The following is a 26084-nucleotide window of genomic DNA, read 5'->3' as shown; positions in this document are numbered from 1 at the left end:
AAAACAAACAAACAAAAAACTACAACCAAAATTACTCTACCTAGTAATGCTTTCATTCAGATTTGATGAAGAGATAAAAAGTTTTAGAGACAAATAAAATCTTAAAGAAGAGTTCAGCACCACTAAACTGGCTTTGCAAGAAATGTTAAAGGGACTTCTCTAAGTGGAAAAGAAAAGAGCACAACTAGAAGTATGAAAATTATGAAAAGAAACACCTCATTGGTAAAGGCAAATATACAGTGAAGGTAATAAATCAACCACATATAAAATTAGCACAAAGGTTAAGAGACAAAAGTAATAAAATCATATGTACCCACAATATGTAGTTAAAGAATGTAAAAAACAAAAAATGTACAAAATGTGATGTCAAAAAACATTCAATATGGGGAGGGAGTAATAAAGGCAGGGTTGTTAGAATATGAAAAAACTTAAAAGCTTACCAAGTTAAAATAATCATATATATGTAGGTTTTTATATAAACCTCATGATAATGACAAACAAAAAACATGTAAAATACAAACACAAAGGAGAAAGGAATCCAAACATGACATTAAAGATAGTCATCAACTCACAAAGGAAGAGAGAAAAAGAGCTACAAAACCAAATAGAAAACAGTGGATAAAATGGCAGTAGGTACATCAATATGAATAATTACTTTAAATGTAAATGGATTAAATGCTCCAATCAAAAGACACAGAGTGGCTAAATAATTTTTTTTTAAAGACCCATATATATGCTGACATGCGCTGCCTACAACAAACTCACTTATCTAAAGATGCAGATTGAAAGTGAGGGAAGAAAAAAAAGATATCTAATGTAAATGGAAAGAAAAGAAAGCTGCGGTAACAATACTTAGACAGAAAAAAAAAAGATTTTAAAATGAAGACTGTTACAAGAGACAAAGAAGGGCAATATATAATGATCAAGGGATCAAGAAGAAGATAAAACAATTGTAAATGTATATGCAACCAACATAGGAGCACCTAAATACATAATGCAAGTACTAATAGACAGAAAGAGAGAACTTCACATAACACAATAATTGTTCAAGACTTTAACACCCTACTTACATCAATGGACAAATAATCCAGACAGAAAATCAAAAAGGAAACACTGGCTTTAAATAAATAACACTTTATATCAAATGGATATAGAACATTTCTTCTGAAAGTAGCAGAATACACATTATTTTCAAGTGTACATGGAATATTTTCCAGTGTAGGTAACATGCTAGGCCACAAAACAAATATCAGGAAACTTAAGATTGAAATTATATCAAGCATCTTTTCTGATCAGAATGGCATGAAATGCAAAACAACTACAGGGGGAAAAAAAAAAACCCTGCCCCAAAAAAAAAAAAAAAAAAATATATATATATATATATATATATATATATATATATATATATATGGAGACTAAACAAATATATTGCAAACAAATAAATAAATCAGAGAAAAAATTTTAAATACCTTGAAACAAATGAAAATGGAAAGACAATGATTTAAAATTTACAGGATGCAGAAAAAGCAGTTCTAAGAGGGAAATTTATAGCAACAAAGCCTACCTCAGAAAGTAATAAAGATCTTAAATAAACAATCTAAAGCTAAAAGAAATAAGGGGGAAAAAGCAAACCCCCAAATTAGTAAAGCAAATAAATAAGAATTACAGAAGAAATAAATGAAATGGAAATAAAAATGACAGAAAAGATCAATAAAACTAAGAGGTCATTTTTAAAAAAGATAAACAAATTGATGAACCTTTGGTCAGACTCATCAAGAAAAAAAGAGATGTCCCAAATAAACAAAATCAGAAATGAAAGAGAAGTTACAACTGACACCACAGAAATACAGTTGCATCACAATGAAAGGTGCAATCATTTTGAAAATAGTTCAGTAACAAAACATAACACAACTTCATCTTCTTCTGAGCCTCCTTTCTTATTAGATTCCACAAAGGACTTGGGTATGCTTTCCAAGAAAATAATGTCATTGTGATTATAACTGTAATGATGAATATTTGCTTAATTAATATCAAAAGTAGGTCTCACTATTCTGTTTCTTTTTTTCCATAGCTTTTTAAAAATACCAAATCATAAGTTAATACATCTTAGACATCTAAGATCACAAACACAAAATGTGCAGTGTCAGCAAAGTGTATAACACTAGTGCAGGCAGGACAGTGTTCATAGCTCTGACTAAGTTCATGTACACAAAGATAATGACAGCCACTCTCTGGTTCCTGGCTGACAGCAGCTACCAGACTATGGATTGTAAAATGCATCCCAATTTCAGAGATATTGAAGTGTGAAAAAGTACTAAAATAAACAAATAAAGCCATAGAGAAACTAATGTGATAGCTACTATAGTCCTACTCAGCATGGGGGAAAAGAGTTCTATATGGAAGACAGAGAATAAACTAAGTCTTCATTTAAACATCATCTAGGCATGACTTTAATTTTTTACCTGCTTATTTAAATTTACATATCTTCTTTCTGATGGCTATAAATTCTCATTTTGTAGTTCCTAATAAAACATTGCAGAGAAGGAAAAATAATTTTCTCTCTACCCTTCTAAGTTCTTGGCTGAGATTACTCTGTAATAAAAAGACAGATTAACAAGAGAAAAAAATGAAATTTAAAAACATGTATACCTCTTTATAAATGGGGGAGACCCAGGAAAATTAATAGCTCCCTGAAATGGTCCAAGTCACCACCTTAAATACCATCTGTAACTAAAAACAATAAAGGATATTGCATGGGAGGAAACCAGTTATGGGATGTGACCAGGAGAAACACCGTAATCAAACATAAGGTCTTTATATAGATTTAAGTCCTTGTCTTCTCCATTGATAAGTTTCTAGAAATTTGAAGTCATCCTCCTTTTCTTTATACAGAGGCACCCTACAAATGAAGTTGCCCTTATGATTGTAAATATCCCTACACAAAGGAACTTCTACTCAATTTTAAAAGCTTCTCCTTTATCTGCTGTTTCTTAAAAATAATCAGCCAAAAATAATCCTTTTGCCTGAGAGGCATATTTTGGGGCGGGATTTTTCTGCTTCTTTTCAACTTTGAAGACACTTCATAGGCTATGCTTCAACTTAATACAAAGTAGATTAAAAAATTATTATAGAAAAAAGTAGTTAAGGGAATATCACTGAGAAAGTAAAAGAAAGGAAGGAAAGAAGGGAGGAAGGAAAGAAGAGAAAAGGGGGTTGAAGAGGGGGGAGAAGAAAGAGCACTGTTCAAGAGCTCTAAAATAGTAAACAACACTGGGAGAAGGTACATTATCATCTCTATTTTCTAAGTGAGAAACTGAGATCATCAGATTTGTGCAGCCTTCCCAGAAAGTAATGACTAGGGTGGTACAGAGCTGCATTTTGGGTCCAGACAGCCTGGCCCCAGAGTTCACTCTCTTGGACCTTTATGTTAAACTGCCTTTTACTGGGGGAGGGATGGAGAGGAGGGAGACTGGCTGTGCTTTGATTTTTAACAAAAGGGTCTTGTGAAAATTCTGTCTGTTAGATAGTTAGATAAGTGAGGGCACCAGGCAAACAGGTGGAGGAGAGGGAGATGGTCCAGAAGATGGCATTATGCCTGCCTGCATTTTAAAGGGGCTTTACTTCCTCTAAACTAGTGCCAGCAAGAATCCAGTTAGACCTTGATAGCCATACCTACACCATAGCAACAGGGACCTAACCAGACATGACCCAATGCTCATTGTAATAAAATTAACATTACAGTTTAAACAACCCATGGGTTTTTCTGTGTGCATCATGGGTAAGGACATGTGCAAAAGGGGACAAGCATGACTAAGCACTCCAGGGGCAAGAGCCATCAATCAATCAAGAGACTACTTCTAAGTGAGCATGCAAGAGAAAGGGGCAAACAAAGACCATTGCTATCCGCCCTTGGATCAGCCCACCTCCCATTCTTGGAGGTGTACCTTCCCTTTGCTAATAAATCCTTTAAAATATCACTACACAATGTTTCTGTCTCCTGTCTGAATTCTTATCTTTTGGGTAAGAAAAGGACTGTGGTCTTTTCCTGCCCTTTTTGGGGTAACATATCTATATTTATCCAAACAATAACAGGTACTCCTATACCATTCTTCACCAATAATTATTATTCTAATGTGAGCAGTAAAAAGAAATCTCAGTCATTACTAAAATAATTCAAATTAGGCCTTCCTGCTCTGTTTCTTTGCTTTTCTCCATAACTTTTTATTTTAATGCCAAATCATAATTAGGCATTATGATTATAATGATTATTATTCCTTGACTATGATTAGTCAAGATTATGATTAATGTTAAATCACAATCACAATGCTTATAATTATTAAAATGGTCATTTTAATTTTTGAAAGACTGGACAACTAGACAGATATTAAAGGCCTTGATTTCCTTCATCTAAAAATGAATCAATGGTACTTTTTGCCATTTTTATTATGTAACAAACCTTTTTCATTTTGCTTATTTATTCATTTATTCATTCAACCAATGTATATGGAAACTGTTAGGTTCAGGGCAGATTGCCCCCCAAAATGACATGTTGGCATATTGATTCTTTTGAGTTAAAATTACTTGAGAAGCAGTCGATGTGAGAAAGACACTCTGACTCTCCTTTCTGTCCCCCTCAAATCTCTACATAAATCTCCCATGTGAAAGGAACCTTCCCTGCATCAGGAAGTAGAGAGACATCCTTATTGCCAGAAACAGGGAATTCAGTGCCCAGAGGCTATTTAACCAAACTCTGTGTGATTCCTTCACTAATCAGTACCCAAGTCTAAGTCTCTTTGTCTTGTCAATGCTTCATAAATGTATTGTTCCTTTGTCTAAAAAGTAGAAAAGCTACCTGCTTTAATCAATTCTTTGACTCTGATATTTCTATAAACTCCCCTATGTATGAAATTAAAATTTGATTTTCTCCTGTTAAATTGTCTCATGTCGATTTAATTCTTAGACCAGCTGGACGAACTTAGAAGGGCAGAGGAAAGTTTTTCCTCCACAACAAAACTCTACCATATGCCAAGACATTGTGCCAAGGGATGAACAAAAATGGGGGGAAAAAATCTCATAATTCTTGCCCTTCAAGAATTTACAACCTTATGTAGGACTGAAGCCAGATTTACATTCTACAGGTACTTAGGTACTTGCAGAGGAAATGATATTAAACATTGACCTTAGCTGAGAATTGGACTCACAAAAATAATCCTAAAAACACTAGAAGAATGAGATTTCTCAACAAAGCATTAAACAGATGGCTGTAACAAGTGCCGTCTTAGTTTTGATCTAGTGGCGATTGCAAAGATACTCAGTAACATCTGCAAGTGATTTCAAAGTAATAAAAACTGTTCTTGTTTAAAGATCTTCCATAAATAGCCACCCTGCCTCCTTAAATTGGCAGTGCAAAAAGCTCTCTGTAGGATTACAGTCTTTGGTTACTGAATTTTGTAAAGCAATAAGATCTCCAAAAAAGGGAGTTTATTCATTAGAGCCAAATCACTTGTGTAATGCCTGTCACCAGGACCCTCAGACTCTAACCAATCAAATATTAAGAATCTGAATATTTTAAGGAAGGAAGCACTCCTCATTCTTCAGAGGAATTTTGGTGGATTGCCCGTGGACAAGAGGAAGTAGACCAGAAAAGGTGCCAAAGACAGAGCTGAATAGATAGGAAACATCTTAGAATGAAGATTTCAACTTGAGGGAAAGAAAAAAAAAATGACAAGAACTGTGAGTTTCAGTTTTATTGAGGGACTTACTGAGGACAGTAGCCCTGACACAGACTTTCAGATAGTGCTGAAAAACTGCTCCAAAGAGGTAAGGGGAGCTATATGTGACTTTGGGGAGGATTACCCACAGTCAAGCATATATCTCGGTAGAAGGTTACTGTTAGTCAAGAGGAACAGATAATCTCAATTAATGATGCTACTGCTTTTCTCAGTGTGAGAAGATGCAAAAATTTGGGTTCATAAAATTTTCTCCTAAAAATATCTATCTGAGGGTCTGTTCTGTCAGTTTTCCCAGAGGATAAAGTGCCTCATTCCTGATCTCCACCCTGAATTCTTTCCACGATGCACTGTTGGTCAGCAACTGCAGTGACTAATGACTGAATCCTTGTAGAATCAGGTGGAAAGTGACATTCTTTAACTGGCAAAGAAGAGCAGAATCTGCCACCCCCAAGTAAGTTGATTTTTTTTAAGAAGTAGACATATGAAAATTGAGTAGAAGTTACCCTTTTGTAGGAGACATTTATATACATAAGGCAAATCTCCACTTGTCTCCCTCTCTGTGCCAGGACCAGGGAGTTGATTCTAAATCTCTAGATATTCTTATCAATGGGGAAGGCAGCTATTTAAAATTTCATAACAATGTTATCCTTTTTTTACTGTACTTTTCCTGGTAACTCCCATAACTAATTCTCCCCTTACTCCTCAATTTTTTCTTTTGTCTTTAGTTAGAGATAATATTTAAGGTGATGGCTTGGGTCATTTAGGGGCATTCCACAGGTTTCCTGGGTCTCTCTCATGTATGCTGGAGGTATATATGTTATTAAACTTCTGGATTTTTTTCCCCTATTAATCTGTCCTTTTATTAAAGAGGAGTCTCAGACAAGAACATAGAAGACTATAAAGGGAAATTATTTTTCCTCTCCCACAAGAGCAAACATGTCAGATATTCAGTTCATGTTTTCATATGTGGGAAAGTAAAGCACTTTTAGCTTCTCAAACTTTTATTGATGTTGCTACCTATTCAGAGGCTTGGTGTGTGTGTATGTATGTAATCAGAAAGGGGCTGAATTTCATGATTAACTGACTCCAGGAGAAATAAAGAAAATTTTCATAGCCCACACAGTGGAAAGCAAGACTACAGAGGAGATAAGATACCAGAGTTTGAGATGCCAGAGAAATACAACCACATCACACACCCCTCTCTCACTCTCTCTCCCTCTGTCACTCCACTCCCCAAAATATACAGAAATTAAATACTGAGATTTTTCAAAGAAATGGATTCAAATCCAACTTATCTGGATCTATCTTAGCTCTTAAGGATTTAAGTCACACTAGGAATGGGTGAAGAGAATAAAAATAGTAGCTAACATCTGTTGAGAGCCTGCATTGTGAGTTAATCCTCAGAGAAGATGTATACAGTGAGTTGCTTTGTAGCTATTTTACAGACAAGAACACTAAGAGATAAGGAGCGAATTTTCTCTCAACTGGGCTCCCAAACATGTGCATGTCACTTTGCTTAGTCTGAGTGAGTAAAGATTGGGGAAAAAAATGGTAGCTTTCCTAAAGCTATTTTAATTTAACAAAAGGAACAAATCTCTCTCATTCAGAAGCAGAACCAGGAAAAAATAGTGGGCATTCTGGCCCATTCTTTTCATCTCCCTGTAAGTGATTCCAGCAACTAGATGTGTCCAAGAGTGGAGCTGCTGCTGTTGAGAATGAAATATTCCTCCACCTTGCTAAGGTCTTTTGGCTGGTCTAAGATTTAAATTGACATGAGCCAGATTAACAGGAGAAAATCAAACAAAAGTTTAATAACACATATACATGGGAGAGGCCCATGAAAACTTGCGTCACTTACCAAAATGACTGAAGCCCTCACCTTAAACACTATCTCCAGCTAAAGAAAAAAAGAGGACATTGGGATAGTGGTTTGGGACCTCAAAGAAGAGAAAGGCAATTCACATGGATATGGAAAAACAAATGTTTGATAAATAGATGTTTGCTGGGCCAGGCAGGGGCAATGGAACACAGAGTAGACTCTAATCTCTAGGCTCTGTTCATCCGCCACACCTAGCTCACGTTCACTGCAATATCTCTGGTGCAGATAACTCTCTTCTGGGAACAGACTCTATCTAAGTCTAAGAGACTTCTGTTTCTTAAAAGTAATTAGCCTAAATTAATCCTTATGCCAAAGAGACACATTTGTGGGAGGTGAGCTGTGCTCCCCTACATTGGGATATTAAGGCAGACATTTGAATGACCACGTGATAAAAGCACCATGACAAATATAGGAAATTGCGTTTTAATGTGACAGGGTAGGAGGTTGGTGTCCAGGCTCCATTAAAGCCTAAAATTCTATCAACTGAAAAATCTCCATGCAAAGTAAATTTTTTCTAATCTTTTTATCCCAAGTTCTGTTGATACAAGACTAGAGTTCTTAGACTATTAAACATTAGGTGGTAACTCAAATTTTGACTTCTGATTTTTCTTTAATTTGCAAGTGGTGCTATCAAAATCCAATCTGATTCTTTTAACTCCAGCAGGAAACAATTTCTAATGAATAGTATACTCAAATATTTTTTACATAAACTATGGCTAAGCAAGATCATCCCAATTGTGTATGTGTTCAGTTTTGTATCTGTTCCCAGAATTTCAGCAAGCATTCCCTATGATTTTTGGGAAAGAATCAAATGCCTAAATATCCAAAAGAAATTTGATCTGTCCTTATGATAAAAGAATTATTCTTAAGTAACTATGATCTGTGCAGTTGAAGGTGGCCTTAAAATCAATGAAGCATGGGACAGCTCCTGGAAGAAATCCTAGTCTCTCTTGGATTATTGTAGTGAAACATAAAATTTTACTCAACCATAAAATAATTATGCAGAGATCCAACCAACTCAAACTTTCTTCTTAACCAGAAAATATTAAAGGACATTTTCAGGATCATTAGAAGTATCAAGAAGGGGTATAAGGCCACACTTTACTTTAAAGTATATTTTTTCATCATTTCTGGATCAAGAAAAGTCATACACTGAAAGCTTTTCTGTACCTCTTTCTGGCAAAACAGCAGCCAAATTTCATCCATGTATGTGCCTATGTGCGTGTGTGCATGCATAAGCATATTCCTTGTAAGGTTTTTTATTGTGAATTTTATTAGGCATTTAATGCCCTTTTTTGCATTTTGCCTTTTATAGTCAGATTACAAATCTCATTGACAGATACGGAATTGAGGTTGCTCTCGCTGCCCTTTATAGCAAAGTCAGCCATACCCCAAGGGTCAGCTAATGCTCTTCTTCATGGCTTGGTCAGGAGAACCTTGAAATAAGACATCCGTCTCTCTGGAATATGAGCATTTTAGGCATAAAGACTTACTATTTCATTCCTAGCAAGGATACAGTACGAGGAGTGTTGTGTTTTGTTTTGTTTTGTTTTGTTTTTGCCAAATACAGTAAAATCTTAATTGTCTACTGCATTTTTATGTGGAATCTTATCATAGTGATATTTTCTATAGGTTACCAATTCACTGACTTCTGTAAATATTCAGAAAATAATTGTCAGTAATCAGGTGAGTCAATGTAAGTTTCTAATTAATGGAGAAAGTTGAGTCATCCATGACTGGTCTATTCATTATAGTGCTAAGAGAAGAAAAAAAAGCTTCATTATTATTGGATTTCTTTTGCTAGAATTATTGCAGTGTCTTTTGGTTGATATTTTAGTTTGTGGACCTCAAATCTTCTGATGTTGATTTAACCATATATCTAACATGTAAAATATGTTAAACTATTCAAATAAGCATTTGTTAATAATATCCTTAATTAATAAATAGATACATATGTCATTTATTTAGCCCATACCTTGGGAATAGTTTAAGGGATTATAATGATTTATGAGGTCACCCCTCAATACACTCAAGGAAAAAGGTAGATGTATTATTTGGACCCACTTTATAATTAAGAAAAATAAGATATAGTTAAGCTTTGAACTTACTTAGAGTCAGACAGCTAGAAAGTAAAAGAACACTTGTAGCCAAATATGAATATTTTCATACTACTTTTCCAGTGATTTTTGAATTTTAAAACCAACTTTTCAGTCATAAATAAGGAAAGAACATCAGCTATCAGTAGGAATAAATAATGATATACACACTTGCAATTTTGACAAGTCTGATTATTAAGGACTGAATAGTCACAAGGAAAATATTCACATCAATGTCAATTTTGAAGCATGGGATTCAAAAGTGTGTGTATAATACAATTATACCTACACAAGGTGGATACTTATATGGAAACAAACTGGAAGAGAATATTAATAAGCAAAACTATATGGGTAACATTATTTTGGTGATTTTAGCTTTTTGAATTTCTCTTAATGTTGTTATTGCATTACTTATATGATAAAAATTACCCAAGTTAAAATTAATCAAATGACCCCTCAAGACAAAATGTTGGGTATGAAGATAACAAAATATGTATAAGATCTATACAAATAAAATTACAAAACTGTGATGAAAAAAATTTTTTTAAAAACTAAATAAATGGAAAGATATTCCATGTTCATTCATAGGAAAACTGAATATTGTCAAGGTGTCAGTTCTTCCAAACTATTGATTTATAGATTTAATGCAATCTTAATCAAATCCCAGCATGTTATTTTGTGGATATCAACAAACTGACTCTAAAGTTTATAAACTTTGGAGAGGTAAAAGACTCAGAACAGCCAGCTCAATACTGAAAGACAAGAACAAAGTTGGAGGACTGACAATACGTAACTTCAAGACTTACTGTAAAACTGCAGTAATCCACAGAGTGTGGTATTGGTGAAACAATACAACAGAACAGAATGGAATGCAAAGAAACAGACCTACATAAAGATAGCAAACTGATCTTTGACAAAAACAAAAGCAATGCAATGGTTAAAACATAGTCTCTTCAACAAATAGGGCAGGAACTGGACATGCACACACAGGAAAAAAAAAAGGAATGCAGATACAAACCTTATATGCTTCACAAAAGTTAATTTACAATGGATTATAGACCAAAATGCAAAGTACAAAGCTATAAAATTCCTAAAAGATAATAGGAGAGAAAAACTGAAATAACCTTGGGTATGGCAATGACTTTTTAGTTACAACACCAAAGACATGATTCATAGAAAAAGAATTGATAAACTGGACTTTATTCAAATTAAAAGTTTATGTTCTGTGAGAGACATTATCAAGAGAATAACAAGACATACAACATGCTGGTAGAAAATATTTGCAAAAAAACTTATCTGGTAAAGAGCTGCTATCCAAAATATAAAAAGAACACTTAAAACTCAACAGTAGGAATGCAAGCAACCCAATTAAAAAAATGGGCAAAATATCCAAAAAGACACTGCAACAAAGAAGATATACAGGTGGCAAATAAGCACATGAAAAGAAGCTCCATGTCAAATGTCATTAGGGAAATTCAAACTGAACCAATGAGTTACCTCTACACACTTATTAGAATGTCCAAAATCAAGAACACATGACAATATCAAATGCTGGTGAGGAGGTGGAGCAACAGCAACAGCAACTGCCGTTCATTTTTGGTGGAGATGTAAAAGGCACCAGTCACTCTGGAAGACAATTTGGTGGTTTCTTACAAAACTAAACCCACTACTACCATATAATCCAGACATTTTACTCTTTTGTATTTACCTAAAGGAATTGAAAACATATGTTGACACAAAATCCTGCACATGAATGTTTATAGTAGATTTATTTACAATTGCCATAACTTGGAACCTACGAAGATTTCTTCCGTAGGTGAATGGATTAATTGCAGTGCATCTAGACAATGGAGTATTATTCAGTGCTAAAAAGAAATGAGATATCAAGACATGAAAAGACATGAAGAAACCTCAAATGCAGATTACTAAGTGAAAGAAGCCAATCTGAGAAGGCGACATAGTGTCTGATTCCAACTATACGAAATTTTGGAAAAGCAAAAGTATGGAGACAGTTAAAAGATTAGTGGATGTCAGGTGTTAGGGAAGAGGGAGGAAAGAACAAAAGCACAGAGGGTTTTCAGAGCATCTGAACTACTATTTATGATACTATAATGATGAATGCAAGTGATCATACATTTTTCCAAACCCATAGAATGTACAAGACCAATAGTGAACCCCATTTAAACTATAGACTCTGGGTGATAGTGATGTGTCAATGTAAGCTTATCAACTGTAATAAATGTACCACTCTAGTAGGGGATGTTGATAATGGAGGAGGCTATGTATGGTGGGGGGCAGGGGATGTATGGGAAATCTCTTTACCTCCCTACTCACTTTTGCTGTGAACCTAAAACTGCTCTGAAAATAAAATCTATTTAAGAAATTACTCCAGTGGAAAACTTTATAATTGTTATATGATTCAAATTGTTTTATAAACATGCACAAATATATCTACATATATACACGTGTGTGTGTGTGTATACAGATACATACACTATGGACTGAACTGTGTCCCCCCCAAATCGAAATGTTAAATCCTAACCCGCAATGGGATGGGACTTTTAGAAGGTAGTTAAGGCAAAATGAAACCATCAGAGTGGGACCTTATGAAGAGATTGGTGGCTTTATAAGAAGAGGAAGAGAGAGATTGCTTTCTCTCGACCATTTCAAGACATAGTGAGAGGCAGCCATCTTCCTGAAGCCAGGAAGAGAGCCTTCACCAGGAAACAAAATGGCTTTGCATCTTATAATTCCCAGCCTCTAGAACTGGGAAAAATCAATGTCTTAAATTTCCATTATTTAATGTACTGAGTCTATGGTATTTCATTACAGCAGTCTGACCAGGCCAGTATTACACCCACACACACCCACAAACACACACACCTATGCACACACACACACACACACACACACTGAAAGTATACACAATAAACTGTTAAGAGTGGCTATTTTCAAGGAGTGTTAATGGAAATTTTTGAGGGAGGAAAGAGGACGGGAAGATTGCATTTTATGTTAATCTTGTGTAATGTATGAAATTTTAATAAAGTGCCAGAGAGGAAGAAATTTTCTTCTGCCCTTCTGGGTTCTTCTGGCTGGTCTAAGGTTTAAACTGAGATGAGACAGATTAAGAGGAGAAAGTCAAATAAAAGTTTAATAACGTGCATACATGAGAGAGACCCAGGAAAACCCAAATGGCTGAAACTCTCACCTTATATACAACCTTCAGCTAAAGACAACAGAGGATGTTAGGGGTAGTGGTTGGGACTTCAAAGGGAAGGAAGATAATTCATATGGAGATGGAAAATCAAATATTAGGTAAACAAATGTTTGCTGGGCCATGAAGAGACGGTGGGACACAGAGTAGACTCTTAATCTCTAGGCTCTGTGGAAGATTCCCAGCTTCTCCCACCATATCCAGCCCATACTCTTTACAGATAGCTCTGGAGAGAGCTCTATTCTGGGAATAAGTCCTTTGTCTAAATTCTTCAGGCAGTTAAAGGGAAGGTAACAAGAAAACCTTTCTGAGTCTCCTGTTTCTTAAGAATAATCAGCCCAAATTAATCCTCATGCCAGAGAAACACATTTTGGGATGGCAAATTGTGCTCCTTTAGAGAAGTGAGTGTATTAATTTTTGTCCTTAAAACCTAAAGAAAATTTGTTGAGGGGCTAGTGGCTATTTTGTTTGCCTTTGTTCAGTAGCTATGAGGGAAAACAATTTAAAACTTTATAGCACATAGTAGATATTTAAAAATATTTGTTAACTGAACAGAAATTTGTGGTTTTGAATTGAACTATATTTTGACGTAGGGACTTTAACCTATATATAGTGTTTCTGACACACACAAAACACACACATATTTGTATATATATGACCCTATGCATTGAATACCATGTTCCTGTTGTCAAAGACACATCTCAGAAAACATTTTGTCACTCACTCCCTTTCTTAATAAAGTCTGACTCCCTTTGTGGGAGAATGATACAGTCAGACAAATGAGCTCCAGGATGCAGAGGGATGGTTATGAGGAAAGGCGACCCTACTGAAAGAGAACAATGTTGGTTCGAGCAAAGCCATAAAAAGGGTTCCTCACTATGTAATTTTACACATATAGCCACACATGACTCAATACTAGTAGTATTTCTTAACCAAAAGTAAAATGAAAAAGGAAGAGAAAGGGAGAAGGAAGACTAGAATCTGCATATATAAAAATATGTGAGCAAGAGTACATTATATAAAAACCCCAAAATTCTTAACAAATACATTCAAATAAATATATTTCAAGTTCAGAGATACACAGTCACATAGCAAATGAATATGGCACCGAGACTAGTGTCTGGTTGCAAACTCTATGACAGACAGAATAGAAATGTGTAGAAACTGGTAGATTTGAGTCACAGTCACTTTGCACCTTTACAAGCTGTTCAAGTTGTTTCTGGTTGAAGTAATAGCGATGTCTTGATAGTAATATCAAATTTGTCTCATCTTCCTTACAAATACCTAATAACCTTTCTCAAAATAAGTCAGATCTGTTTTCTAGATTTGATAATATAGAAAAAATATTTGAAACCAGCATAAATCTTGTTAAGCTTACAAAGTATCTTCATGTACATCTTCCCATTTGGTGATCACAACAATCTTCTGAAGAAGTCTTTTATAGACCAAAAACCCCAAATCTGAGATAAGAAGAAAGGGGAGCAGGGCACAACCATTAAAGGAATGACAGCGATGAGCACCAAGATGGTGGAAAATTCAACTCCCACTAGATGTTGAGGTCCAGATGGTAGGAGATTTGACTTCCAGGAGAACTTGAGCTTCATTATATACTCATTATAATATAATAGCGTGGTGAATGGTACTCCCACAGGCTCCATGACAGTTCTGGCCATAAAAGATCAAAAAGGGAATGGTGTCTCAGTTTTTGGGAATCCCAGCCCCTTCCCCAAAGTAGTTAGAATAATCCTCCCACTTGTTAGCATGTGAAATAACTGAGCCCATTAAAACTAGCAACACCGTGCCTCGCAGCCTCTTGCTCTGTCACCTTCAGGGACACCCTGCACTGTCTATGGAGTGTACATCTCTCTGAATAAATTTACTTTTACTCAACTATGGCTCACTCTTGAATTCTTTCCTGCATGAAACCCAGGACCCTCACTTGATGGGGTGTGTCCCAGGATCTCAGTTGAAACCCTGGGACACAGCCATCCTTTCATGCCCCATTTTCCTGTATCATATCTAAGGGAAGTTAAATGATACCATTTTCACACAGCAGGTGAGTAGTAGGGCTATGATATAAGTGTAGATATGCTGATTTTAGATCTAGCCTTTTAAAAGTATTATGGTGGAAATTCCATAATTGTTTTAGAAAACTACAGAATAAAAATATTCCAGGAAGCAGAATATTTCCTGGGTCTTTTGCTGTTTTATTCTTTAATATCTCAACAATTAGCCAACTGAAACTGTAAATAGCTTTATCTTTTTCTACAAAAGCAGAATTTTATCTTTTTTCCCTTTATGCTGCATGCACTTGGTAATTATAAACTTCATATTTGAGCCAAATAACTTAATAAAAAACATTTCAGCCCTAGTTTAAAATTTAGAAGCCTTAAGATAGGATACTAGCATCATTTTGCAATGTTTAAAGGTTCACAGAATTGACTTTAAATGACCCAAATGAATCTCTTAGCACATAGAAGCTAGAAGAGTTTATTAGAGCAGGCGTGTATAGCAGTTACTGAAGCAACGTATTTTAACAGCTGAAGCTTATATGATTACAAGTCACCCTCCTTTATTAAAATGACCAGTTAGAAGGCAGTCAGTCTACTTTTAAAGCTGGAAACGTAGGCTGGATTTTTCTTTTTAATGAAAAGGACAAGACAGTGCTTAAATTTGAGTTTAATGGTCTGCAAATCTCCACCCTCATTTTGCAGCACTGAAATTTAGTCCAAGAAAGCATAGGTATAGTTATAAAGGCTGGTTGTACTCCCTCCCACAACCAGAAGGCCAAGGAGGAGCAATAATAGCAGTTCTCCGAATTATACTACATTTTCTCTTTCCTCTCTACATTTCTAGTGAGAAATTGGAGATCAAAATGAAAAATAGAGGTGGAAGGTGAACTTTAAACTCTATGGTAGTTGGGTTCTGACTTCAAGAAGCAGATGTTGGGACAGAATTAGGAATACAGGAAGCTGGTTAGGCAGCAACATCTGAAAGCAAAAAGAGCAGAAGCAGGTTCAGACAGCAGGAGCCGTGATACAGCACTACAGATCCAACAGAGTCTCTTCTTGCCCAGGGGGAAGCAGAAGCAGAGGTTATCCCAGTCAAGGTCACATTGGGGTGGAATTGGCTAGGCCTTGGTTCCACTGTCTTGGTTGGTCATTGATAGGCTCACCTCAAGAATGGTATGACCTTGACTCAAAAGCTGCGGTATCTCTGAAGGGGTTGCAGGAGGTTCTCAGTTGGCTTCTCTCCTTCCCTGGAAGGGCTCTGTGGGGCACATTCCCATGTTTACACACGTGTATACATCTATTGGTTACACATATGGGTATGAATATTTGTGCTTGATATCAGTTATATATTTATTATGTATAATACAAGAACAAAAGTCCCCATGAGTTAAGACGAGTGTTCATTCAATTCATAATAAAAAAAAAATCACTTACTTAGTTTTCTTATAATCTGTATATTTTAAAGATTATGAACATACATTAACATGTACCTTACCCTGAATCATCCAGTTGCTTTGGAATGAAAACATCAGAGAGAAAAAAGACTAGAATGTATATATTCAGTATTGTTTATAAATATATTCAATAAGTTATAGACAAAGTCAGGCTAAAGCCTATGTAAAGAATTCCACAGCTAACAGCCTTGTAGGGCAAGAAGGCTGGTCCTTCTGAAATACCACTTTGGTGGTGGCATTTAACCTGTTCACACACTGTGTGGATGGCCATGCTCCATGTACAGAACAGGACAAAACAAATTCCTCAAACTAGCCTCTGACACAAAGATTATTCTAGTGTGGGTCATTGTCAGTTGCAAAGCCACTTCTCAGCTACTTCAGTATAGTTTATTTACATAATACTCAAATTTTTAGACGTGTAAAATAACCTAATATTAGCACTTGGTGGCTATTAATGAACTGACTTGAAAAGAAATCTTAGTCTAAATCAACAAAGAATTAAAGATGATAGCAAAAAAGTAAGACTATCCAGGAAATTCAGTGGCAAAAGAAATATTATTCGGGTTTAGAATATGTGGAAGTATCTAGGGGAGTTAAAGATGTGGCTTATAGCATGGGCCCCCTGGAATTCAGCTGAGAACAGAATTTAAGTGTGGTGACATATTGAAACAAGAATTACCCATGATTTCCTTTTTTGTCCTTCATCTTCATCCCTTCTTCTAACCATCCCACCATGGCAGACACTTAGTGTCTCCAAGCTACATACTACAATGCCCTATGCACTCAAATCTGAACCACCTGCCTCTCCCCGACCACACCCTCCATTGCCTCCATGACGTGCCTCACTAACTGCACACTAGCTCCTTCTTTAAAGGAACAAAATACCATAGCAATATGAAAACAGTTCTGATCCAGCCATCTACTTCCTAGCTGTGGAGACTAAGGCAGGTTGTAAGATGGAAGTATAAATGTGTTCATGCATTAAGTTGCTGTGAAGATTAGGTGGGTTAATACGTGTAAAGCACTTAGAGCAGTGGATAATTATTCACTCAGGAAAATAAGCAAACTACGCAATCTAGATACAGGAAATAGCTCATTTGTTAATATATATTGATTTTTCAAAAATAGTTATTCGTGGTTTATAAGAGACTAAACATTATTTGTTCAATATTACCCATCCTCTTCTGGTACATAATTTGTGCACTCTAAGACACATGGAAGGGATTTTTCCATAATCATAGGAGGAGGTAGTAGCTTGGTTAGGTCAGGTTTCCCCAAGGAAAAGGGAAAAAGGATACACAAAAGAATTTATTATATCTATTATCCTTCAGGCTCTTCCAGACCAATTTGAATCACATTGGTTAGAAAAATAAAGGCTAGACACTGATGGAACTATTTTCATAAAACATTTGATAAGATTCCATGCGAAGAATAAATGCTGGAAATTGACCTATTTTAAGAGAGACTTTGGGAGGAACTCTAAGCACAGTCTCCCTGCCTCTGCACTTAAACCAATGGGATTCTATCACTCCAGCAATTGTGAGATAATGCCCACGGAGACAACTGTGATATTTCCCCCATGAGTGCCATCAGCCATGTCAGCCAGCTTTGTGGAGTGAGTTTATACACAGCAGATGTCAAAAACTGCAAGTGATTCATTGGCATAAAACTGGTTTGGAGGCATATATGAGGTATGCCTTTGGGGCCTCCCAGAAATAACTGAGAAATGCTTTGAGACACTGCTTGAACATGAAGGGTATTATTGCGAATCATCAGAACTGGGGTATAAAAATAAATGTGATTTCACTTGTGCCCCAAAACTAGTACTCCTGGGGAAATTCAGGATTACATACATTTGATTCAGGCCTCTTGTTTAAAGAATATAACTATATACTGTCAACTAAATAATAAATTAATTATTTTTGTAGTTTAGAATGTAAAAAAAAAGAAAAAGATTAACACCTAAAGGAAAAGTTACTAATAGAAAAAATACAATTTAATTAAAATATTTTTAACTTCTGGAATTTTAAAAATATAGAATTAAAAAATACGAACAGAAAAAAATAATACATTGTCTTCAATTCTTCAATTAATAACAAATGCTGTAAGAAAATGCTAAACAGAAAATTAGAGTTACTTAATGAGGCAAATAATTGCCAATTATAATCTTAATAACAGTTCCTACAGGATATGAGAGGGAAGAATCAATGTATCTGAAAAACATTAAAATTGATCTTACTTTTAAAGTAAATTACATTATTGTACACTCTTACCTCATATCCTAGATATAAAATCATATCACAGGAAAGATCATCTCCCATCTGCCAGTAAAACCTCTGACCCAGAATTTCTACTTTCATCCTTTAGGGAATACCAGGAACTAGATTTGCTCTGTCCCACCTAAAATACTAAAAGGCTAGACAAAATAAATAAAGCAACAGCTTTCCAACATTGTACAGCAAGCAGTGTTGAAAGAAAAGGAAGAAACAACATATGACCTAAAAATGCTCAGGTTACTGCCTAGAGAGGTTCTCAAGATGAAGTGCAGGGGGGTGGGGTACCCAAATTGAGCCCAGTAGTTTCCTTGGGCTGGGAAGACAGAGTTCAGGGTTCAGGAAGGCTAAGCTGTCAGAACTGTTAAGGCAGATAACTGAAGAGGACAGGGCTGCCCAAAGAGCTGTGGAGATATGCATAGGGTATTCCTTGAGGCTTCACCTGATCAGTGCATACCATAAAAAAAATAATAATAATAAAAAAAACCCCACAAAGCCTGGGAAAAGAAACACTTGGAAGGAGCAGAAACACTCAGAGCTTAAGAAGAACAAGGAATAGTTCATGTTCTAACTGGCCAGAGTGTGTACACTTTCTAACACATAAAGCATCAAGTAGAGTCTTCAGGAGAATGTTGCGCCACAGTAGTGTTATCAAATTAGCCCAAGATTAAAGGCTGCCCTGGGTCATCTAACAGATCTTATAATTAAGCCTTGAAAGGATCAAACTGCTTCAAATTAACTTTATTTCACCCCAGAACAGAGCCAAAAATATTTAAGAAATACAAAATAAAAACTCTGGCACCCAACAAGGTAAAATTTGCAACATCTAGTTTAGCATCCAAATAGAAAATAACATATATACAAATAGCAGGAATATACAATATGCCATGAATACATAAACACACAGAAATGCTACAGATGATAGAAATAGTTGACAAGGATGCTGAAAAAGCTATTATAAATATATTCCACATGTTCAAGAATGTAGAGAAATGTATGAGCATAATAAGAGACATGGAAGACAGTTGAAGAACCCAGATCAAATTTCCAAAAATGAAAAAAAAAGAAAAGAAAAATATACTAGATGAGATTAAGAGTGGATTAAATACTGTATAAGAAACATTTAATGATTATGAGGACATTGCCATAGAAACTATCCAAAATTAAACAGGGAGAGAAATAACACTAAGAAAAAATGGACTATGGCATGAACTATGGAATGAGAAAAAAGAATGAGTTGTGGAAGTTGAGAGAGGGAAACAGAAAAAAAAAATGAAGAAACAGTGGCTGAACTCTTCCCAAATTTGATGAAAATTGTAAGCCTTCAGATCCAAGAAGCTAAACAAACCCCAAGCACAAGGCATACAAAAAATGTTACATCAAGACATGTCATAAACAATCCTCTTAAAACCAGAGATGAAGAAAAATAACCCTAAAATTACCCTCTCTGCCCTGCAAAAGCCACATGACATTGAGAGGAATCAAGATAAGCATGGCAGCTGATTTTTTGTCAGAAACAGTGACAGTCAAAACAGAATGTAGTGCCATCTTTAAAGCATGGAAAGAAAAAAATATCAACCTAGAATTCCATGCACAAGTAATATGCCATTGAAGAGAACAAGAAATAAAAACTTCACATGTATAAAAGCTGAGAGAATTCATCACCAGTGGATTAATACTATATCTAAGACAAGGAGAGAATAAAGACATTTTTAGACATACAAGGTTAGATAATTTATACTTCATCTTTACCTCTTCCAAGATGACACTGGAGGCTATATCTTCCCCAAAAGAGGGATTAAACCAAGAAAGAGAAATACAGGTGGTCCAGATGCAGGAGAGTCAATCCAAGAAAAGAAATAAGGGCAAGTGGAAAGAACAACTATATCTGAATAAATGGATAATCTAAAAGAAATGGATAAACATACAACCTACCTACTACATCATGAAGTAATAGAAAATTTGAACAGACCAATAATTAGTAAGAAAATTAAATCAGTAATCAAACCAAACATTTAAAGAAGAATTAATGCCAACTGTCTTCATATAGATGCAAAAATCCTCAACAAAATACTAATAATGTTAGGTCACAAAACAAGTCTCAACAAATTTAAGCAGACTGAAATTATATCAAGCATATTTTCTGACCATAACTGTATAAAACTAGAAATCAACAAGAAAAAAATGAAAAAAAAAAATGAACATGTAGAGAATAACCTATAGGCTACTGAACAACCAATGGGTCAACAAAGAAATCAAAGAGGAAATAAAAAAAATACTCTGAGACAAATGACAATGGAAATACAATGATCCAAAATCTATGGGACAGACTAAGGACAGTTCTAAGAGGGAAGTTTAGAGCAATACAAGCCTACTTCAAGAAACAAGAAAAATTTCTAATAAACAACCTAATCTTATACCTAAAGGAATTATAAAATGGAGAACAAACAAGATCTAACTTATAGTAGAAGGAAAGAAATCATTAAGATCAGGGCAGAAATAGATGAAATTGAGGCTTAAAAAAATAGAAAATATCAATGAAACTAAGAGCTGATTCTTTAAAGGATTAAAAAAATAGGTAAACCTTTTGTCAGACTCCTCAAGATAAAAAGAAAAAGGATGAAAATAAATACAATCAGAAATGAAAGAGAAGTTACAACTGACACCACAGAAATGCAAGAGACCATAAGAGACTACTACAAACAATTATATGCCAACAAATTGAACAGTCTAGAAGAAATGGATACATTCCTAGAATGTTTCAAAACTGAATCAGAAACAGAAAATCTGAACAGACTGATCACTAGTAATGAAATTGAATCAGAAATAAAAAAAAACTCCCAATAAACAAAAGTCCAAGAGCAGCCACATTCACAGGTAAATAATAACATTTAAAGAAGAATTAATATCTATCCTTCTCAAACTATACCAAAAATTGAAGAGGAAGAAAGTCTTCCAAACTCAGCATTACCCTGATACCAAAACCAGATAAAGACACTACAAAAACAGAAAATTACAAGCCAATATCCCTGATGAACACAGATGCAAAAGACTTCAACAAAATATCAGTAAACTTAATTCAACAATACATTTAAAAGATTATACAGATTGACCAAGTCATCCCAGGAATGCAAGGATGTTTCAATATTTGCAAATGAATCAATGTGATACACAATATGAACAACACAAGGATAAAAGTCATATGATCATCTCAACAGATGTGGAGAAGACATTTAACAAAACTTAACAGTTTTTCAGGATAAAAAAAATCTCAACAAACTGGATATAGAAGGAACATACCTCAACATAATATTTGACAAGCCCCAAACTAGCATGATACTCAACAGTGAAAAGTTGAATGTTTTTCCTCTAAGATCAGGAACAAGAAAGCCCACATTTATCACTTCTATTCAAGGGAGCACAGGAATTCCTAGCCAGAGCAATATGTCAAGGAAAAAAAAAAAAAGGAATGGCATCCAAATCAGAAAAGAAGTAGTAAAATCATCTCTGTTTGCAGGTGACATAATCTTATGTATAGAAAATCAAAAAAACTCTACCAAAACAGTGTAAGAACTAATAAATGAATTTAGTAAAGTTACAGGAAGAAAAATCAAAATACAAAGATGAGTTGTATTTCTAAAGACTAAAAATGAACATTCCAAAAAAGAAATTAAGAAAACAACTCAATTGATTATTAGACCAAATCAAATCAAATCAAATACAGTACTTAGGAACAGATTTTACCAAAGAGATGAAAGATCTGTACACTGAAAAATATAAAACATTCATGAAAGTAACTGAATTAGACACAAATATATACAAACATACCCAGTGTTAATAGATTGGAAGACTTAATATTGTCAAAATGTCCATACTAAGCCCCAAGCAATCTGCAGATTCAATGCAATCACATTAAAATTCCAATACCTAACAAAATTTTACTGGATTAAAAAAAAATCCTGAAATTCATATGGAACCACAGAAGACTATGAATAGTCAAAGCAATTCAGAACAAAAAGAACAAAGCTGGAAGCATCACATTATCTGTTTTCAAACTATACTACAAAGCTTTAGTAACTTAACAGCAAGGTGCCAGCATAAAAATAGAGAATATAGATCAATGGAATAGAATTGAAGGCCCAGAAATGAATGCACACCTTTATGATCAATTGATATTCAAGGAACATATATAACAATTTTATTTAAATTGTCAAGCGTATTGGTCCTTTTATTATCATCATACCCTGCCACTCCATTCTTAATCTTAACACCTCCCAGCCTTGATCGGTCTACTTGTTGTGTAAGTTACAAAAACACAAATAGAGTGTAGCTAGAAACAATACTCTCATAGATCTGTTCCCTAAACAAGCACTAAAAATCAAACAAAATAATCATAAAATCAGCATGTAGAATATCTCAACCTTTTCCTACATTTGATTTTAGGGTTTTTTTGTTTGTTTGTTTGTGTGTTTGTTTTTGGTTTTTTGTTCTTTGTCTTTTTGTTTTTCAGGCTGACTGGTTTTCTTCAACCAGCTTTGTTGGCCAATGTTTATTTACCCAGTAGTAGTATAAATTCTTAAGAGTAAATTCAGATGACACAGTATATCTAAAAAATAGGAGTTACTATTTTTTGTTCAAGATCTAAGAGGTCAATTCTAATGGTAACTTATCCTTTTATTGACCAAGATTCAAATGAGAGTATCGATTACTAGGGAAGTTCTCACAACCCTAGCCAATTCTTAAACTAATGGGCTGGATAATTCATTCTATTTAGTTGACTTCCAAACTGTAATGATCTAAATTGATCACTTCTAGCTTTTGGCATTGATAAATAAGTTACACTTATTTTATAATTTCTGCAAGAGATACTCCTTAGACTCCCTTATAATTTATTAAATGAAGAGAATAATAGATTTTTTTTTTACTTCCCACCAACTAATCTTAATATATCTTCACATATCCTATGATTTGAAACACATTTACAAATAACTGTTTTTGCAAAACTCAGTCTACGGAATCCTCCTCCCAGGAATTTAGCAAACACAGTTTTAAGGCTTAGGGAATTTAGCAAATTTTACTGGATTTGCTCACTCCAGATACTTTAATCTAGACTTTGGCTAACTATGGCTCTTGGGCCAAATCCAGCCCACTACTTGATTTTGTAAATAGAGTTAAACTGGAGTACAGCCGTGCTCATTGATTTACCTACTGTCTGTGGCTACTTTTACATTATAAGAGCAGAGCTGAATAGTTGTGACAAAGATCCCAAGGTCTGCAAAGGCTAAAATATTTACTATCTAGCCCTTTATGAAAAAAGTTTACCAATCTCTACACATTACAAAAGTAAATGGGCAGAATTGCTATTCACCTGAGTGAAGAGATAGGTACCTAATTTCAAGATCCGGGTGTATTCTTATTGTATGGAACCATGTGACAACATCAAGGTGACAGAATTGAGAGTAAAATGGTCCACTAAAGGGTATTAAAAAAAAAAAATCTAGATTGAAAAACCTCAAAAATATTGCATCATAGAAATGATTGGAATGTGACAGGAAAAAAAAAAGTTTTAATTGACATTTGAGCAGAGTACTTGGAGCTTTGAAGATTTCCAAACCACTGACTTTGGCAAGTCAACTTCCTTGATAATATATGACTTCAGCCATCATGCACCTGACCGCACTCAGAATCATGTTAAACAGTAAGTATGGATTCAAGGTTACCAGGCATGCAAGCACTAAAAATGGCAAGTTTTAGTCAGACAGCAGCTGAGATTTGCAGCACAACTTGAGGATGCCAAGGCCAAACTCTGGTTCCCAATAAGTGGTTCCTATAAAACCTGCTCTTCATTGAGAACACGAAGTATAACTTAGACTCTTCTGTGGCATCTAGTGGTTCCACCCAGTATCACTTCCTGCTAATGATTTCCATGAGCTACATTTACCACAGTCTATCTGACAAGGCAAATTTGAACTCAAGTTCTATCAAATAAAACATTTGTGATCCCAGACAAAATACAGGGTAGAACCCTTGCTGTTAGCATTTACCCACTAAGTTTCAAGAGACAATGTTTTATAACATAACTGTTGTACATTTGCAAGTGCTTTTAAGTACATTTAAAATTCACATCATTATGTGTAAATAAAAAAGAAAACTTGTGAGGTGAAAACAAACATACAACCTACTGACACCAGCACTTAAATTAAAACAATTCACTGAAAAGGCCAAAATTCTACCCAATGCATTACTTGTTTCATTCGAAATATACTAACCTTAATTATAAATGTTTAAATCACTCTTTAATTTTCTTGTTGTCTCTGTATTGAGCATTTAGAAGAAAGACTATAAATTAGTGACCAGTTACATCCAAGTGGAGACAGAGCTACATCCAAGATGGCCCTAGTCCATCTCATCACTTCCCTAATAAGACGTTCTAAACCACTTCTGTGTTTTTTTTTTAAACGGAGATACTGACAGCTTGTGTATTGTTGTTTGACACTTAAAATGGAAGCAATGAAAATTTATAAAGAATAAAAAATGTTTTCATGTATCTGAAAGCAGAAGGTGCTCACTTAAGCTTCCAAAATCATTTGGAAAACAAGTCTCATGGAAGTCCACAAAGAATTCTGAAAACCACACTGTAATATTTTTATGTTTACTCCACACAATCAAAAGAAATTCTGATGCCTCAGTACTGCTGTGAATGCCTTGGGCTAAGAACCAGGAAATCTTCACTTTGGTCTCAGCTCCCATACTATCTGTCTTTGTGACTTTAGGCATATCACTTGAACCTCTCTGGCTCTCAGATCTATCATTTGTTGATTGCTCAGGTCCCTCCCAACTATAAAATATTGTATCTGCATTTGTATTTATGCACGGTAAGTGTGGGATTTGAAAACTACAACTCTGGTGTCATCGCTGCCCATTTTCCACAGAGCAAAACAAGGTGGAGTCAATGAATCTGTAATTACACCACTCCACTGCTTAGTGTCAAGTCACAGAAAATTATCCAGCTGATAAGAAAGATTAGGAGATCCTCTAATCACATATTTGAAACCTCCACCATTTCAACTGTCAATTTCTATTGAAAATATTTTCAGGACAACTTCACAGGCAGCAGAGTACATGGAGAAGGTTGGGAAAGGACATGACATTTAGAATTGACTGGCTAAGAACCTTGATTGCTGAATCTTATTTCCAAGTCCTATAATCAGTGACCATGCAGACCAAATCCATGGCTGGATATCTGATCCAAGGTGATTAAATGACTTCAATTTCCAACAGTTTTTTAAAAGAAGAAAAACATTTGTGTGCAGTCTGGAATAAGGCTTAATTTGATGTTGAAAGATATGTTTTTCTCAAACTCAGCAATTTTTTCTTGAGTTGTTTTCTAGAAATATATTTAATCTTTAATTCTCTTTTCCTGT

General features: G+C 34.9%; 1 long non-coding RNA gene across 1 annotated transcript; it reads right to left on the bottom strand.

Annotated features, from left to right (window-relative positions):
* Window positions 1-14600: 14600 nt before the first annotated feature.
* LOC116667209 lies at window positions 14601-25566 on the bottom strand. Its single transcript, XR_004324023.1, has 3 exons — window positions 25557-25566; window positions 18653-18655; window positions 14601-14708 (listed from the first exon to the last, which is right to left on the bottom strand). It is a non-coding gene; the product is annotated as an uncharacterized LOC116667209 (long non-coding RNA).
* Between the last annotated feature and the right edge of the window lie 518 nt (window positions 25567-26084).

Source organism: Camelus ferus, chromosome 2 (assembly GCF_009834535.1).
Source record: "Camelus ferus isolate YT-003-E chromosome 2, BCGSAC_Cfer_1.0, whole genome shotgun sequence".
NCBI classification, from domain to species: domain Eukaryota; kingdom Metazoa; phylum Chordata; class Mammalia; order Artiodactyla; family Camelidae; genus Camelus; species Camelus ferus.
Note: the sequence above shows the minus strand (reverse complement) of the source record. Positions and strands in the feature narration are given on the sequence as shown.